The following is an 18,810-nucleotide window of genomic DNA, read 5'->3' as shown; positions in this document are numbered from 1 at the left end:
TAAAGCATCTCAATCAACTTTCAAAGCACCCATGAAAGAAAAAAGAAAAAACAACAACAAAAAAACCCACCACATCAGACACAGTAGGAGCTCATTTTTGTTTCCAGTTGCTCTTTTCAGACCAGCTGTTGGGGCACTAATGATCCATATGAAAAAGATCGATCCGATTTTTCCCTTGTGCAGCTGAATTTTATTAAGAGGATTAATATGGATCTTGTAGGCTACAGTGGCTTATTCTTCACTCTGTAGCTGTGATATGCTACAGCTTCATTTTCTCTTTGGGAAGTTAAACAAATACCCATTTTTAAGGGTAAAGTAAAGTACCAAGCAGCTTCTGGCCCATGCAACACTGAGCAAACTTCTCCTGATAAAAAATGCTGAAAGACATTCATTATCTGAGTCCTTTGAATAGTCCACATGGGCAAAGTTATTGCAGTGAAGGTCCCTGGTCCTCAGTGCCTTATCTCTGGCAGTTTGCTAGGGCTGCACTTCATGGTGGGATGGAGCAGGAACAGCCAGGGCATGAATCACAAATTTCAGAGTCCAAAGACAGCTCCAGAACAAACTGCTGCTTCGGAAACACATATCCATGTTATTTGCTTGACTTCAGGCATCGCAGGTCGCGCAACTGAAGGCAGGCAAAGGAGTCAGGCCAGCCATAAGCACCATATCTCTGTGCGTCAATGCACACCAAGCGTGCAGAAAAAGGCAGACAGCAACACCCACAGCCTCCTCCGTTTAGCTGGATTTTAATAAAGTGCGAGTATGCAAACACAGAGCTAAATCCCATTCCCTCTCAAAAATTCAAGAAAGTTGTGCCTTTGATATCAATGGAAACACAGCCTGGCTGCCACAGAGCTGAGGGCAGCACAAGCCAGTGTGGTCAACCCAGCCTCATGGAGAAGCAGCTGGTGCTCTGCAAAGCTGCACCCACACAGCTGGGAACGCACCCCAGCTTAGATATGCTCTTCTAACAGGTGTTTTTTGAATCCTGGGCATCTCTCTAGCGAAGTGCAATGATATTCAACTTCCTTATGGGCTCAGGAGGCTGCCAAGCATCTGCTGGGATTAGTTGGCCCATGCAAGTCCACACAAATGGTATCGTAAGTAAGAAGCTGACCTATTTATGGATGTCAATGGTGGACCGAGACCCAAACCCACACACTGCATTTGCACATATGGCTGTATCTCCCCCTCCAATTACACAACTGAACTTTGTTAACAAGCTGGGTTAGTGTGGCTCTACCAGGAACCCCCAAACACCATACTGGTTGCCCTTTGCAGGAGAAACCCATCCTCCCTTCAGCCTCCATCCCACTCCCTGGAGCCCAAGCAGGGCTGCAGATCACAGGCTCTCAGCCCACAGATCTCCAGCACGCTCTCAGAGGCCAGGGTGCAGCAGATCAGCCACCCAAATTCCTGGTGGTAAGGGACTTTGCATGAAGTTTCAGACTTCACTTGGGTGTCCCTTCCTCCTACACATCCCTCCTGTGAGTAAGGGCTGAGGAATGAGACAGTGAGCCTGCACAGATCAGAAACCACATTGACAAACAGCAACGAGGGACATGAGCTCCCCAGGAAGGACAAGGAAGAGCCCAAGTAGGTTTCAGATGGAACCAAATCTATTTGTTTAAAGGGATTACAGGTGGCAATGGCTTGCAATGGCAGGGCCATGGGAGCTGCACATTCCCATGACTCAGAATTGCCTTGCACCATGTTGCAAGTCCTAGACATACAGCTTTGCTCTGCCAGAAGCTACTACCCCCTTTCCTCTGCAGACCCATTTCAATACATATCAGGTCTCCATCTTAGTTGCATTCTGCTAACACATACTTTTCACATCCTTTTCATCTCCCCTCATAATCAGTGTCTATGTTCCCAAGTCAAACACTCTGTTCTTTTCTCAACATTCTCTGCGTTATCTTCATCTCCCAGGGCAGAAGCTCCTCAGACCCAGACACCACTCCATGGGTGCAGCCTGTGCTCTCTGCTCGGGTTCACAGGACTTGGACGCACACGGTTTGGCAGACTCACTGCTCTCCTTCGGGTAGTGTAACAAGCAGCAGGCTCAGCCCAAGATGCTACAGGTCAAATTTAGGTATAAGGACAACACAGGAAAACATCCATAAAATACAGAAGCAAAAACAAACAGATGTATAAACAGCAACCCAGGAGCACACCAATACCATAGCCAGAATTACTCATGTAATTCATTAGATGGATAGGCCTTGTCTTGTTTTGGACACCAAAAGCATCTGCAATCACTTCTATTACATGTCTGCTAGAATGCACACAACTAAAACACACAAAAAGTATTCCTATCCTAGCAGGTGTATCCACTGAGACAGCTGGAACTAAAACAGATGATCCAGTGTGGGACTTTCTGATCATACACAGCTACATTTGTACATCCAGTCCCACCCAAGAAACTGGACACACTCTTAATCAGGTACGAATCAAATAATCTGAGACATAAAAACTTTATCAAGAGTTGTTGCAAAAAACCTTTAAGGTTGCTTCTGCCTCACTGCACTTCACCTTCAAGGGATGGGGAGCAGCCAACGCAGGCAGACAGCCACCCTGGACACACCAAAGCTGGAGCAGGTCACTTTAACTAGGAATTCTTGTACATGATGGCATGACCCAAGAACTAAAACATGACCTTGGGCATGTAAACACATACAGACCAGAGGTTTGGGCTACAGCATCCAGGGAAAGTGATGCAGGTGTGGGTGTGACAGCCCAGTAAGAGGCCTGACCCCAGACAACATGGGGCACTACCAGCACACATGATCAGTAACACACCAGAGTATGAGCACAGCAAGGCAATACATCGGGCAGCGCAAAGGTGTGGTGATGCCAAACCATCCGCCACGCATCCTCAGAGAGATGCGACATCCACCCGTAGAAACAGTGATCACAAAACACCGCAGACAGGTCCTCTGTGCAATGAGGGGAGCTGACTTCACACAGAATAACTTACAGATTAACCCACCCTACACAAATCCTTTTGTGCAGCAAGGCAAACAGCTCTGCTCTCATAGCTCCTTCTCCTCCTACTCTATGATGCAGTTCTTAAAAACATCCCCACCGATTTCCCAGCCTTCATATACCCCACACTCGCAGCTCTCCCATGTAGCAGAGCTAAACACACCGTGCCAAGGCATGGAAGGAGGCACCAGCACTCCATAAGCTGCCATCCTTTCACCTGGACACTTCAAAAACCTGCATGTATGGAGTGCCTTCAAAAGATATGCTCATTTATAATGTTTTAAGTTCATTTGCTGCTCTGGCCTCATTCCTAAATCTCATATGCGGAGAGAAGCACTTGAAGAGGAGTTAACATGCCAAGAACGCTGCATTCATCCTTGCAACAACACAGAGGTCCAGTGCATCACCCCTTATTTCCAAAATACACTTCTGCCCCACAATTTGTCACTTAAGTGATGAATGCCCCAGATAACTTTAACCCTTTTGCTCATAGTTTCTTCCCCATCTGTCTGCCTTTGAAGCAAATTAGGATTCTGGTGCAGGACAGTGCTTAAACACTCGCTTATCTTTAGGCACACAAGAGGCTGCAGAGAGTTCAGCTGGATTACTCATACACTTGAATTTCAGACTTAGGATACAGAAGGTTCACTGAGCCCTCCTTAAATGGCAAAGACGCAACACTGTGTTTTCCAAGCTCAGCTCTCTGCAATCCCCAGGAACTTAAGAAAGAAATGGACTCCCTAAATAAGCACCAAAGCGGAACTATGCTAGGAAAGGCATCATTCTCATTCTCCCATAAACTAGCCTGCAGGATCAGAAGCGATGTAGAGGAAGCTCTACATCAAGCTCTACATTAAGCTCTAGACGAAGCTTAAACTACCCTAAAAAACGGCAGTCCTAATTTACACAGGAAAATAAACCACTCAGGTAGTGGCCAGCAGATGATGCGCAGTCCTCATCATCCTTACTCTACTCCTTGAAATGTGTTTTTATACATAAATATCACCTGGACCTTAACTATTTCTGTGGTTCATTTCTCGTCCTCCTCACCATCACCTTTAAGACTCAACAGCATTAAACTGCCCTGATTTCTAAATGCCAGAGGCAAAAACCAGCCTCCACACTAAGCTAGGCATTTCAATACCCACAACCGGTAACTAGAGGCCTTACCCTCCAGTGAAGGATGATGATGATAATGCGTAAGAGGCAGATAAAAGCAGAAAAGATGGAGGAGATGGACTCTAAAGATAGGTATAACTGCAATAAGCAGTTCATAGTAATCTCCAGAGTTGTATGGAAAGGATGCTAACCTCAGTCTGTAATTACAAACAATTCTTTTCAACCATTTCTCTGATTATCAGTTATGACTGCAAACTAAAGAGAGCAACCCTGGCCTAAGTGGCTTTTTTCTCTCCTGTATTTCAGTGCTGGGGACGATGTGAGATTGCCAGCCTCACAACTCTACAAGCCCCAGCATCCCATCAGTAAAACAGCAAGAATAATTTCCCTTCACCTCAGGAAGGCACTGTGAAAACAGTCCTCCCAACTGGCAAAGCACTTCAATGAAAGAGCAAAGAACAACCCAGAACAGCACCAAAGGAAATTAATAATTCTACATTCAGTTCCAGGTTTTAATAGTATGTAGTAAATAGGGCTTGGGGCCACACAACTGCACAAAAAGAAAAGAAAATTAATAGCTGCCCATTATCACCTTCCACTTAGGGCACAAGAAGTAGGTGCTCTGGCAATTAAGTAGTTGTGACATAATACCCTGTTGGGAGGGTGGTGAGAGGGGGCAAATGGCAAATTAAGATTTCATCAACAATATTCATTCTGGCATTTTGCAGCTTTGGAACGCTTGGACTTGTAACTTTAACACCATTCTTTTAACGGACTGCATTGCCTGTAATTAACTACAGGACTGCCACGTGGCTGCGACAATCACCATCTGTTTCTCTTGGGAAATCCAGATTAAAAACTTGTCTTGGCCAGAGTAATAGCTTGAGGTCTCTCTCAAGATTTGCCCAAACCCCTGAAAAGCAAATCAAGTCTCTATCCCAAGCGATGAGGTGTGCTAAACTCAAGCCAGCTGATCTCCTTCGGTGCTGAGCTGAAACAGGAATGTCGGTGACACCGGGGCGATGAGGCAGGGGAGATGCAGCAGCTGGAGCTACAACCACTTATCAGCTGCTAATCCAATCAGTCTCCTAGCCCAGTCACTGCACACTGTCTGGGAGACTCCTCGCTTTCATTCATGCTTGCCTCATTAAGTGGAGTAATTCAAGTCTGTTAAGGTGCGGTAATAAACTGCTGCAACAGAGAACGCTCCTTAGGGTACATGCACACAGCACATCGAAGATGCACAAGCATGTTATTGAGATATAAACCACCAAAGCTAGGCTACAATGAACACTGCAACTGCAGCAGGACCACCTGCAAATCACCTGTAAATCACAAGTTTCTCTTTAAGGAAAAAAAAAAAAAACTTCAAAAACCTGAGTTTCATGCAGCCAGCCACATTGCTGAAAAAGCACTACGGGAGATACTTCAAATTTGCTCTGCTTAACTAAAGTTAGGAGCTGGACTGCTTTTACCCCGTCATGCAGCGCATCTCTACCCATCCCACCGGGCCCCACTGCTCCTTCTTCAAGGTCTGCAGAACAATCTGCTAGCTTCCACCTCCATACATCCGTCTGTCCGTCCATCCATCCATCCATCCTTCGCCCAGCTGGCGGGACTGGTCCTGCAATAAAGCAGCTGGGTTGTGGCTGCTCAGCAGCATTGCAGCCCACAGCTGTGCTTCCTGGGCAGAGGGTCTCGAGCTGGAGGGGTGAAGAGGAGCAGATGGAGGAGATGACTGCAGGTCCACACAATGGGATCCACTGGCCCAAAACAAATGGAAGGGTAGGAGCTACAAATTGATGCATAAACAAGGCCTGACTGTGTAATTCAGAGCTAACAGGGTAGCTTACTGAATGTTAATTAAATCCTCAGTGCCTGTTACCAACTGTGGAGATCAACTTATTTTTAAATTAAATAAGCAATAAATGCTTAGATGAACTTCTATTAAATTTCACCCAGTGAATGAAGTATGTGGGCCTTTTAATAGACATTAAACAAGATAGTTATGGCAAGTTAGTTGATATTTTATTACCTAAAGATAATGGCCATATTAAATCTCTACTAACTATTCCACTGGCGGCACAATCATCCAAGACTTGGCGGAAGTTTGCCTGCCGTGAAGCATCCCTGGGCAGCGGCAGCAGCGGGAGGAAGGCAGCCAAGTGCTGAATGGCACCTACTTAGAGGATGCTCAAGTGCAGGAACCCACTTAGGCACAAAACAGGATCTCTCCCAGCTGGATCTGGAAGCCCCAAAGAGGGCTGGCAGGGACTTGCACACAGAAATCAAAGACCCTTGAGCATCCCAAACACCCCAAACTAAGCGAAGGAATTTATGGAGTTACTGAGAAATCACTGTATTACAAGGTTCCTTTATGGCATCAAGGGAAATGGAAAACATCCTCCCCTAACAGCCTGCAACACTCAAAAGCTTGTATTAATACATCTTTTTCTACAAAAAGGTTATCAGCAGCCCACAACTCCACCGATGTTTGTTTTCCTTTCCTGAGCATATTGCGATAGTTTGGGAGCGCTTCTGAGTGACTCACACGCATGTCACTGTCACCCACAGATCCCAACAACAGATATGACAAGTCAAAAATGACAGAGACTTGCTGACAGCAACTTAAAAACGATCCTTTTCATGCCAGCTCTTGCACTTGCTCACAACATGATCAAAACCAGCTCTTTGAGATGAAAGCGGAATCTCCACCGAGGTGTCTCTACCAGTAACCTTAATCACAACGATTAAGTGTGGGTAGCGGGTTGCGTTTTTCTTCAGGTCTGGATTGGAAACATCGTGAGGTCTACCTGCCCCGCCGTGCCCAGAAGCAGGAGGAATGGAAAGAGTCGAGCCCTGTACCCCGCTAACCCCCACTTCTTGGGCAGACACAAGCGCTCAAAAAGCTTTTGAACTTTGTGGGCTTTTTCTGGTCTGTGGTTTTCGGTTTGATTTGTTGTTTTCTTTTCTCTGTTTGCTTCTATTTTACAAAACAAAAAGCTCCCTAAATTAAAAAGAGGAAAGCACAGACATCATCGGACATCATCGACACTCCTCTCCAGTATGCCAATGTACATGTGAAAGCCAATTGCAACATCTTCCCTCCAATCCCTCCACTGGAGCTGTTGTTCATCAAGTTATTTCAAGTCTTGCATTTTCCTACATATCACCCACACTCTTTAAAGGTATTGTTCCTTGTGAATCCATCCCTCAGATAACCCACATCCTTAGGTAAGCTGTGGTTTCTGTCTTCTCCACTCCTGCCCGCTTTCGAAGCGTGGCTGCAGTTCCAGTAAGCTCTCTAGCTTTTAGCAGAATTACTCTGCTATGACAGCGAGAGCAGAGGAAGATGACAAAGCTACCAGGGTAAGAACGCAGGTTGCAGAGGACTGAAAGCAGGCAAGAATATCGCTGTCTTACTCGCACGTGCAAACACAGATGCTGAATCCCAGACTTCTGGCAGGTCACATAGACTTGGTGCTCATCTTCCTTCCCTGATGGCTCCTCTCCATAAAAAAAAACAACAAACATACCTAAAAATCACAGATGTACCTAAAGGAAATGTATATTTCTTTGTCATCCCAATGTCATCTTTAAAACCTCTTCATGCATCCACAGGAACCTCCCTCCACCTGAGGGGATTACCAGAGTGTCCTGGTTTCTGCGGGGATAGAGTTAATCACCTTCCCAGTAGCTGGTATAGTGCTGTATTTTGGATTTAGTATGAGAATTACGTCAATAACACACTGATATTTTAGTTGTTGCTAAGTAGTGCTTATACTATGCCAAGGACTTTTCAGCTTCCCATGCTCTGCCACCAGAGAGATGCATGAGAAGCTGGTAGAAGACACAACTAGGACAGCTCACCCAAACTGGTCAAAGGGATATTCCATACCATATGATGTCATGCTCAGTATATAAACCGGGGTGGACCTGGCCAGGGGGGAGGGGCGACTGCTGCTCAGGAACTGGCAACGGGTGACAAGCAATTGCATCATGCACCACTCATCTTATATATGCTATTATTATTTTCCCTTTCTGTCCTATTAAACTCTTAACCCATGAGGTTTACCTTTTTTCCTATTCTCTCCCCCATCCCACTGGGTAGGGAGGATGAATGAACGGCTGCGTGTGGTGCTTAGCTGCCTGCTGGGTTAAACCACAACAACTGAGCTACCACAGACAGCATGGGTACAAGCGTGGACAACCAGCTGGAGGTGAAACCCAACGTGGTCCTGGGCCAGCCAGAGCACAGGGTGCAAGTGCTGCCCAGAGCCACATCAGGGCCGCAACAGTTTATTAGGAGAAAGGCAGAGGTGCGTGGGTCAGGCTTTCAGACACAAAGAATGAAATGCCACCAAGGACGCATTGTTCACACAGCCATGGGCAAAGGAATAGAGAAACCACCACGGGCACCCCGAGGGTATCTGTTTCCACAGACACATGGAAACTGTCTTATTGCAAACAATTCATCATCCACCCAAGCTACTGCTTTTCCGCAGCTACAGTCAGCAAGAGATGTTTCACAGAAACCTGCACCAAACAGACTCTTCTTTCCAATTAGGTATTTATGATATAAGAACCATTGCGATAAGCTGGTGTAACTCTGAATGTACCTGACAATCATACAGCCATCTGCTTTCTAGGCTTGGCTAAATTCTTGTCCTCAACAACATTCTGCGTGATAAACGCCACCATTTAGCTACATGGAAAAGCACTTAATTTTGTCCATTTTGAATCAACCACTTTCACCTTGGCTTGCACTGGTACAGAGGAACAGAGACCCTTTTCCACTTGCACTCACTGTTTTGTGACACCCTTCTAACGTGTGTCCTTTATAGAGGAGCAATCCCAAACTACTGGTTAAACTCCTTTGGGTTTTCCAGCTCCTCACCTTTTTTACTATTGCTCTCCAAAACCTCATACACCAGGCTTCCCTGATCAGAAGGGATTCACTCAACTTTTATAGTTTGACATTACACAAACAGAAGCAGCAAACTAACAAACAAGGCAACAGTCAGGCTCCGAAATTAAGTGAGTGGCATTTTCACTCTGATCATGAACTCCCACATAGTAATTCATAATATGAATTATAATAAAAAATACATACTGATGATCATGTTATTTAAAAGCACTCCAGCTCCACTGAGACTGTAGCTAATGCTATTAGGTGCCTTACAAAACTCAGTGTTCCAGCTTTGGAGCTTCACCCACGAACACCCTAGAGAAATGAGCGCTTTGGCAAGGGATACACACACCTGAATGCACACTTACATTATTTGAAAGTATGAATTACACTACACCCGTTCCTGATTTTGGTAAGACAGAGCCTGTTACCTATCAGTAACACAGCACAGCTGAAGACTATATTCAGAGCAATTCTATCACCAGCTTACAGGGGACAGCTGATACCAACACACCAGGTGACCAGGACTTGCACAACAACAAAAGCAGTAATCCTCACTGACCTGGGCACCACAGAGACTGCAAAATGGCAATTCATAGCAGTTTGGAGATGCACCTACAGAAGCTTCAACAGGACACAGTTTTAGCTTCATTTTCCTGGACACATTCTCTGTTTCAACCCAGGAGTTTACCCAGAGAGCATACAGGGGCTGCATACCCTGAAGAGGGACTGCTGACAATATGGGACACACATAGAGCCAATCTGCCCACGGCCTTTACAGAACACACACATGGTGGGACTGACTTTTGGGAAGAAGGCCTTAAAAAAAAAAGTCATTTAAGTGCCCCCTCTGTGCACAAGGAGCCCATTTTCACAGTCCAACAGACTCATTGCACACCTCCTAACTGCTACCAGGCACCTCTCACCAGCCAAGAGACACCCAGAAGTCCTACAGTGACCTTCAGAAAACCATATGCTCTGAACAGGCCCTCAGCTGCAGGGGCAGGAGAGCCTACAAGGACCAGAGGACACCTGATGGCAGGACAGCCCCCAGCACCATTACTGACAGGAGCTTGGTGCCACCACTACCCTGAACCAGGTTGCCCCAACCTGGTAGTTTTTTCCCCCCAACAAGAGCCAACACAACCTGACTCAGGCAGAAGAAGAAAAACTGGATAAAATAATTCACACAGTATCACAAGAAAACTATATATGAGAGGGCAGCAGGCCTGAAGGCCCCATTAGCAACACAAGCATCTTGATGGAGCTGTAGGTAGGACTCGACACCAAGGGCAGGAGCTCGCTGCCAGGTGGCCCCACAGCCACTACCCACACTGTCACCTGCTGACAGTTTGTCCCCATGGGGAAAAACCCTCCAATAATGACTAAACAACTGGAAGAGGGGAATAACAGGGCTAACAAATTCCGAAGCAATAGAATCAAAGGGCATGGAGTGAGCAAGGGGAGATAGAGTAGGCAAACAGGCAGAGAGAAGTTTTCAGCAGTAAATCCATATCCTCAGAGAGAAACATTTCCCAGCGGGAATCCTGTATTCCAGGTAATTATTTAGCCTTGCCTGGGCCAACCCTGCTACAGCAAGGGTGGGGATAACCAGAAAGTCCCTCACATGCAGAAACTGCATGGCTGGGTGACACACAGGACAGTGAACATTTTCCAGTGTGAACCTGGCTGACAATGTGCAGACAAAATGCTGTGTCCCATTATCCAGCTCCAAGCATTCCCCTGCCTTCCTAGTATCCTGTATCTGCAATTACTTAGTGAAACAGCACCTGCTGTATCACCAGCACCCAGACAGCAAGGGACTCCCGGCTCTTTTCAGATCTTGACCAAAAAAATCATTCCTGGAAAGTATAAGCACAAACTCTACAAGTAAATGAGCCCAAGGAACCAAAGAGAGTCTCTAAATTTAGAGTGTTTCCAAAAATAGAAGACTTCCATGCAAGACCTTGCACTTCACATGGGTCAAAACCATTCTGTAATCAGGGGCCAAAGTGTTGTGGATGTGCAGGACAACACATCAGCAAGCTTGATGGGTCTTGCAGGCTCTTAGAACATTTGTGTATCAATTGCCTAGTAAGGCAGAAAGATACTAAGCAGGAAATCAACCAAAAAAAACTGCAAACAACTGGGCCAAAACAAAAACAAAAATAACCAAAACAAAGCAGGAGAAATCAACACTGGTATTTCATCAGCGGGACCGAACTGCACCTCGAGGTACAGTAGCCAGAGTAATTATCAGGAGTTTCTCCATCAACACCTCCTACTCGGGAGCACTGCCTTCTCCCCAGCATAGCCCCAGGGTGGAGAGACTGCTCCTGCACAATGGCAGCAATAAGATTTGCCTGTTCAAAAGGGGAGGGCAAGAGCAGAAGAATGAAAAAAATAAGTATATTAAAAAAAAGCCCAGAGTGACGTAAGGGTGTGGGAAACTTTTACGTCCTTACCTGCTGGGGAAGGGTGGGCCTCCCCTGGTGTATAAAAAGCTGCCAGGGCTTTACACGACTTGTTATTTACTACCGAGCCCCGGCCGAGGAAGTCGGCCGGCCGGTGCCAGGTACGGCGCCGGGGCAGCGCTGCAGCCGCCGCGGGGCGGAGGCGGCCCCCGCCCGGGCCAAGTGCACCTGCGGCCGGGCAGCACCGCGCTGCTGAGCCCCGGCCGCCCCGGGGGGACCCCGGCCCGCGGGCAGCCCCCGCCCAGCACGGAAGCGGGACGGGCAGCTAAGCCGCCGAAATACCGGGGAGGTTCCCCCCGGCCCGCACTCGGAGCTGCCCCCGCCCCACGGCCGAGCTCGCACCGGGCCGGGCCGTTCCCCCCCCGCGGCGGCCTCGGCGCCCCGGGCGGAGGGAGGAGCCAAGCGCGGCCCCCCCCGGGCGGCCAGCAGTGCTCCCCGCCCCGGCCGGGGGCTCCAGCTGTTGCACAGCTGCCTCGGCAGGCGGAGAGGGGGGAGAGGAAGGGGGCAAGTTATTATCTGCAACAATACCTCGGGGGGAGGAGGCAGCGGAGGCGAGCGCGGCAGCGGCGGCAGCGGGAGGAGGCGGCGGGGGGAGGTGGGGCCGAGGGCGGGGAACGGGGCCGCGGCGCTGCCCGGGACCGCCCCGCCGCGCCCGCCCCCGGCCCCGCCGCCGGCCCCTTCCGCCCGCCGGCCCCTTCCGCGCTCCGTGTCGCTGCCCCGCCGCGCCCCCCGGGCAGCCCCTCCCGCGCTCCCTGCATCTGCGCCCCCACCCCGGGCCCCGCCGCATCCCCCCGGCATCCCCCCGGGCCAGCCACTCCCGTGCTCCGCCCTCCCGCATCCATCCCTCCGGTCCATCCATCCCCTCCCGCTCCCTTCTGCATCCCCCTGGCCGCGGCTCTCTCGCCTCCTGTATCGCTCCCGCCGCGCCCCCCTCGGCCCTTACCTGCCCTCGGTCGGAGGAAGGGGGGCGGTAGCCCCAAGCTCGGCGGGACACCCCCGAAACAAAAAGCGAAAGCGCGGCCGCTGCTTCCCGCCCCGCCGGGCGGCTGCGCTCTGCCCCGGGCTGACGTCAAGGGCCCAAATTCCTGCCTTTCCCTGCAGGCAGATTTGTCCATGTAAGGGCTGGGGCCGGGGCCGCCGCTCGGCGGGGGATGGGGCTGCGCTGCGCGCACGTTGGCGGGGCTGGGGGCAGCCCCGACCCCGCAAGCATCACCCTCCTACGCTGTAACCGGGGTGGCTTAGGCCCAAAAACGTGCACCGTGGCTTTCAGTATTCAGCTTTTCCCAGAGAAGTTTTGTCCGTGGCTCCCTATGATTTTTTAGGTGCTTTTCCAAATAACTTTTTCCCTGTTCTGACCCAACTGAGGCGCATTAAAAGGTGGGAGAAAGTGTAAGGTGCTGGGAGTTAAAAAGGAGCTGCCTGCCCTGAGATTCAAAGCAAACCCTGTAGAACATACTTAACAGAAGGGGAAGGGAAACCATGTTCTGATCAGTTTCTGATTGTTTTGTGGCTACTTATAAGGACGAAATTAAAATAATTTGGATTTTGAGTGTGATTATTTTTATAATGGAATGTTACCCTTTAAGTAGCCATTGGGTATGTGCATTTGCCCTGAAGACAGAAGAGTTGCATTGCGTTCAGGCTGCAGAGAGGAGAGTTGCCAAGCCTTACTCATTTGGAAAGAGATTTCTGGATGAGTTTTTAAGCACTTTAAATGTATTTCATTTTGACAATAAAGCGCTCTGCTGTGCGCTTTCAGAAGATGTTTACAGTCTTATCCCATTACCAGTTTTAATGTCCACACTCACCACTTGACAGCCCCAGGAGGGAAAGTTTGCACGTAAGGACACAAAAAAGGACATTAGGTGCCTAAAAGACTACAGAAAACTGGAATGCAGAGTTGTGATCCAGCCTCCCTCCCCCTTCCCTGGTTGCCAGAGTGTCTAAAACAAGCAAGAGTGCTCCCAGAGTCACCCAAGCAGATCGGAGACCCCAGGAGATACCACCACCCCCCGATGGGCACCCCTTCCTCAACAGGCACTGTAGCAGGGAGAGCATGACATATCCCAAATTCAGTCCTCAGTGCAAATTCCCCATCTGTGGTTGATTTGGTGTCCTGCACTGGCCCTCCATACCAGGGGTGCTAAATTCCTCCCGAGGGATGGAGAGGGCTGACAGGGCCAGATGCTATCTTAGAAACACTGCAGCTAAATCTGCATGAGCCTGTCAGTCACAGCCACAGACGTTTTCTAAGCATTATGACTATGACTAGAAATACCCTAGCCTTGTCCTAGCCGCCTACCCTGTGCTTAAACCCTTCTGGTATCCAAAATCAAAGCAGAACAGTGCATGAGTCACCAGGGCCCCATGCTGCAGGTGTACCTAGAGTGCCGATAGCACTCTGAGAACGTGGCCTGTTTTGAAAAACATGGGCATGGTTCCCTTCTGAACACCAGTGGATGAGACCATAGCACCAAAAACAACCAAAACCTTTGTCTGAGGCCCTGTAATCCTGGGCTCAGTTTGCTCCCTGAAGAACCTACAGTTGAAGTATCTCCTTCCAGCTGAGCGTTTTGACCGCCATGCTGCAAAGTTGTGCTCCTTCTTCATCACACTTTTAGGACGTGGTGTTTTCTGCTGCAGGGGTCAGGCAGTCATCACGAGGGACTTCCTGGCACTGATGTCTGTCAACCTCAGCATGGTGGGATGCTTGACGGAGCTTAGACTTGTAATGCTGCAGAGAAGCAGATTCACGGAGGGATTGTTGCCATTTGTTTTGGGGGTTTTTTAATGCTCTGTTCTACCTTTCTTCCAAATCTGCAACAACCCTTGTTTTGTGTCAACTAGTATCTATGGGAAGCATCTGAAAACTGAAAGAAACTGTTTGGCCCAAGGTGAGAGACAAGTGTTCTCCATTTAGTATTTCAGATAAAACCAGTGGTCAAATATTTTCCTTGTCCCATATCCAGCAATTATTGCTTCTTTATCCATCAAGCTTATGCAATTTTCCAGTCGTGTTAACAGAAGAGAGAATACTTTGCACATCCATAGCAGCCTCCTTTGAGTGATCCCAAAAGTTTTAAGCTTTGAGCCTCCAAGAGTGTGAGATAGTAACTACTACCTCCATTTTGCAGGTAGATGAGCTGTGACTAATCCTCTGCAGCACAGCAGCACAAGTTTGATTCGCAGCCCATTACCCTTGTAACACGCTGCCCAGAATGGTCACTGCCTTGTCAAGCACAGCGTGAATTTTCTATTTTTTTTTCGGTTTCCTATCATGACCAATATCATACACTTTGGAAATGAAAGTAGAAAATTCAAGGTGTTGAGCTTGGCTGTGAAAATCTCTTCTTTGCCTGGAAAGAATCAAAAATACTGGCAACATGCAATCATTCCTTCAGTAATATCCACTGCGCCCTGCACCATAGCAGCAAAATGAATTAAACAGCAAGAGACTGAAATGCCTGACATTGCATAGGCCACTCAGGGGGCAGTAATACAAGAGTGAGCCTGGGCCAATATTAATTCAAGGAAATGAAGTTTTTTAGTGGTTAAGGTGCATGCCTGGAAACCTGGCCTCTCTTCCTACTTTTCCTGTGTTGTATGACTTTAGACCAGTTGGTTCACCTCCCCATGTCTGGAGGAGCCTTTATAAACCCGCAGCACAATGTCTAGTGCAGGGAGTGACACACCACGACCTCCCATCAGACTGTGTGTAACCCAGTTCTGTACCAAGTTTCCAAAAGTCAGCAGGTGAAACCTTGCTTTTTGGAATTTGGGTCTCTGATTTTGGTGAGATTTCAGGTGCAAAAATAACACACACACAAAAAAGCCAGAATGGGAAGAACCCTTGGGAAGCCACGGGGATTCATCCTTTGAGCCATAAAAGCAGGACCAGCATTGCCTAAACCATACCTGACAGAGGTTCAACTACCCTTCTCATAATGATCTCTAGAGGATCCATTCCAGAGCTACAGTTAGAAAAACTTTCCTTATCTCTAACCCGAGCCACTTTTGCTGCAATTCAACTCGTAATCAGATGGAGTTGTAGGGATCTGACGTATTCCCTCATTAGCAACAATTCCAGAGCAACAGGAAAGTCGCCCACCTGGTGAACTAATTCTTCCATGGGTAAAAGCCAGAGAGGCTGGAAAACACACTAAGCACGTGTTCTTGGGAGAGTTGCCACCTAATTTCCAGACAAAGACCAGATGCAGTTAGCCTTAGATCAACCAGAGACTCCTCTGCCCCAAACCACAGCACTTTTCACCTAGCTCGCCATGGGGACACCCACTTCCATCAAGACACATGCTGCAGTGGGACACTTGACCCTCCAGTCTCCATAGGGCATTCTTGGAAGCACATGCAAAACCTGAGCTCACAGCAAGAGCATGCTTGCGGCACTGGGGAAGGAATGAGGAAACACCAGCACGGGTACTAGGCAGACAGGAGAGAAAAGACTCAACCTGCAAGCCTGAATTAATTTCCAGCCAGGGTGCACGTTCCTGATTTTGAGATACACACATGCTTGCTGCCTGGTGGAAGGAATCTAGGAACAGCAGTGGGCCAAGCTTTGTCATTCCCCGTTTTGCACATACGTTTGCATCCAGATGGGAACGCAAGGCATGTACTGGGCAGGCCTTAGTAAATCACAGACCACTGACAGTGATTGAGTCTGGGCCAGAACCCCATGAGAATCTTCACTAATGAGAAACAGAATTTCCAACAACCTCCCCAACTTACCGTGAGTATATCAGAGACAGTGATCATCACCAAAACCCTCTGCAGCTCTGTACACATCTTTGAGTTCCACGTGGTTCACGAGACGCTCAGTTTTATCTGGAGATTAGCTCTATCTAACTCCATATCATTTTACTGTTGGCCACAGTGAGTTCTGGGTAGCTCAGGAAAGTATAAATCTCCCTGCACTTATTTTGGGCTCCGCTCCTTGCTCTGCTCCATCCACTTTCTGGACCACAGCTGCCTGTGCTGCACTTGGAAGAAATGGCAAAGCTTTGTAAAACTGTTAAATCCCAATGCTGAAAAGTGCAGGTGAGCAACATGCCAGTGTAGCATACTTAATTTTAAGGACATACTTAAATCCAATTTGAGCCCAGAGAGATTTTAGCTTAGGTTTAAGCGTTCTGTTGAACAGGGGTGGATTTAAGGATTGAAGTGTTTTGCTAGATTGGATCTTTGGTTAATGAGGAAAGAGGGTTGCTAGCGCTAGAAAATGAACTGCCTGGAGCTCTGTGGCCACAGGCAAGCCATAACTAGCACTACTCAATTTTTCTAATCAATTTTGATGAAATTAGCACGTAGAATTGGTAAAGAAGTTGACAATTTCATTAAGAATCCTCACTCTCTGGGCCTCAGCTTAGTGGGGAAAAAAGAACAGGTTTATAGTATCTCATCAGAGTGATGTGATATAATTAAAGTAGAAGTCACTAGACTTTGTATTTTACACCATCTGGTATCTTGCACAATACCTCGCTAAGGATGAATGTTTCGAGCTCAGATTTTAGCACTGAAATAATGAGTGCTTTGTTTTACAGGAAGGGAATTGGTCAAATTCTTTACAGAGTCTACACTGAACAAACAAAGAAGTACCCCAATCTTCAAAGAAATATTTGCAGTAACAGATATTTTGGGGGACATTTTTGCATAAGCTCTGACCTCCCTGTTGAGAATCAAAGCAAAAATATTGAATGTACTAAGCAGATGTCTTCTCCTAGTGACAGCAAGATGAGCAGAGACAGCTGGTTAGAAGAACAACAACAACAAAAACACATCATCATTCCTGCTTTGGCTCCAAAAAATCTTGGACTTGTTGTCAAGGAAGAAAGCTATGTATGTAAGAAGCCAAGAAAGAGACAAATATTATTGAATCTGGTAGCATTTTAGTGAATGTGCTGGAAATAACTTAAGTAGGAAGAAAAACTGGATGCGCTCCATTGTTTATTAAAAGAATGTGTTATTTCCACAGGGACCTATAGCCCATATAGTCATTAACACATTTACAAGACATATATTTTAAATAGGTTGCCTCACTCATCAGTCTTATAGGCTCTTCTTATAAAGTAAATAGAGTTACAGCATATAGAAATGTATACAGCCACATAAATATAATCTCTGCAAGCTATAAATGCCAACTGTGAATTTCTCGTGTAACTCCTTCAATAAGGAGATGGGTGTAGTACAGAGACAGCTAGAGAGATCCAAAATATTAGGAAGGGAAGAGAAGAGAAAATTAGATTCCCCCTGGTGAAAAATAAGAGAAATAATACACATACACACAAATCGAAATTAAAATATGAAGAGGTAGTCTGGATGAAAAACAGTCTGAGCTGCGGTGAACAACAGATCAGAGAGGAGTTGTTTGACAAGACTGCAAAATAAGCCAGCGACCTTCTGGCCTCCCTGCACAGAGGTAATACACTCTTTCTCTTGATGGTTTTCACGTGAACAAAACTTGAACTCTCTGCTTGGCCCCTGGACAGCTCTGTTTCCCTGAGCTTTGGGCAGACTTGAGGGAAGAGTTTAAGAAATCAAAAGCTGTGTAGTTTGGCTAATGCTAAAGATTATTAACTTGAGATGGATGTCCCAGGAGGAGTAGGTAGACCCAAATCCCATGCCATAACATATTGTGCTGTGCAATAGCAAAGGTATGGATTGGCTGTCTTAGGAGGTCTATTCCATGGATAGCTTCCAAATCCCTAGCCATCTCCTACAGAGATCCTAAGCAGTTTAAAGCCTCAAAGAAGCGAGGAATTTAGGATGGTATAAGGGATGAGAACTGAGGAGTGTGACCAGTTTGACAGACCAGCTTGTAAACAGAGCACAATGAAGAAAAAGGAGAGGACACGGCTGCTGGATCTCCAGATCTTGGCTCCCACCTTTGTCCATTCTCAGCTATGTGGTTAGGCAGTCCGTGTACCATCATTTTCTTTGTATAATAGGAAACTGGGTTTAAGACTCCTGCTCTGCAACAGAGCAGATGTGGGACCTTGGGAAAGCTGCAGATTCAGCTAAGATGGAAACAGCTTCCACCGTTTGCCAGTATCTTGGAGAGTCTGGAAGATTTCCAGTCTCTACTGTGACAAAAACAGGACTTCTCAACATTTTTGGAGGACTTTTCTCCCTGGTAATAAAGGACAAAAAGCATGCAATTAAAAACAAATCACATTGTCAGAACTGTGAGGATAAGGGCACCATTCTGCCTGCTTTGATTTCCTGTCTTGCCAACTTCAGCTCCAAGACCTGACCTGCAGCCTCCCAGCCACCCCAGGAATGACCATGCCATCCATGATGGAAGAC

General features: G+C 47.4%; 1 protein-coding gene across 31 annotated transcripts in view; it reads right to left on the bottom strand.

The window, feature by feature from the left end:
• LPP (LIM domain containing preferred translocation partner in lipoma) overlaps window positions 1-18,810 on the bottom strand; it is a 397,232-nt gene that overhangs the window by 330,029 nt on the left and 48,393 nt on the right. For 12 of the 31 annotated variants that reach the window (XM_065073592.1, XM_065073591.1, XM_065073579.1 and 9 more), the window contains exon 1: window positions 12,437-12,574. The exons of 5 other annotated variants lie outside the window; for them this stretch is intronic. The gene's annotated coding sequence lies outside the window, so the exon portion shown is untranslated. Of the gene's footprint in view, window positions 1-7,533; window positions 11,445-11,484; window positions 12,001-12,021; window positions 12,142-12,436; window positions 12,575-18,810 lie in introns of those variants that run through there. 14 more of the 31 variants (XM_065073595.1, XM_065073583.1, XM_065073574.1 and 11 more) reach the window with 4 other exon arrangements.

Source organism: Columba livia, chromosome 9 (genome assembly GCF_036013475.1).
Source record: "Columba livia isolate bColLiv1 breed racing homer chromosome 9, bColLiv1.pat.W.v2, whole genome shotgun sequence".
Lineage (NCBI taxonomy): Eukaryota > Metazoa > Chordata > Aves > Columbiformes > Columbidae > Columba > Columba livia.
The sequence above is the reverse complement of the archived record's forward strand: the minus strand, read 5'-3'. Positions and strand labels throughout refer to the sequence as shown.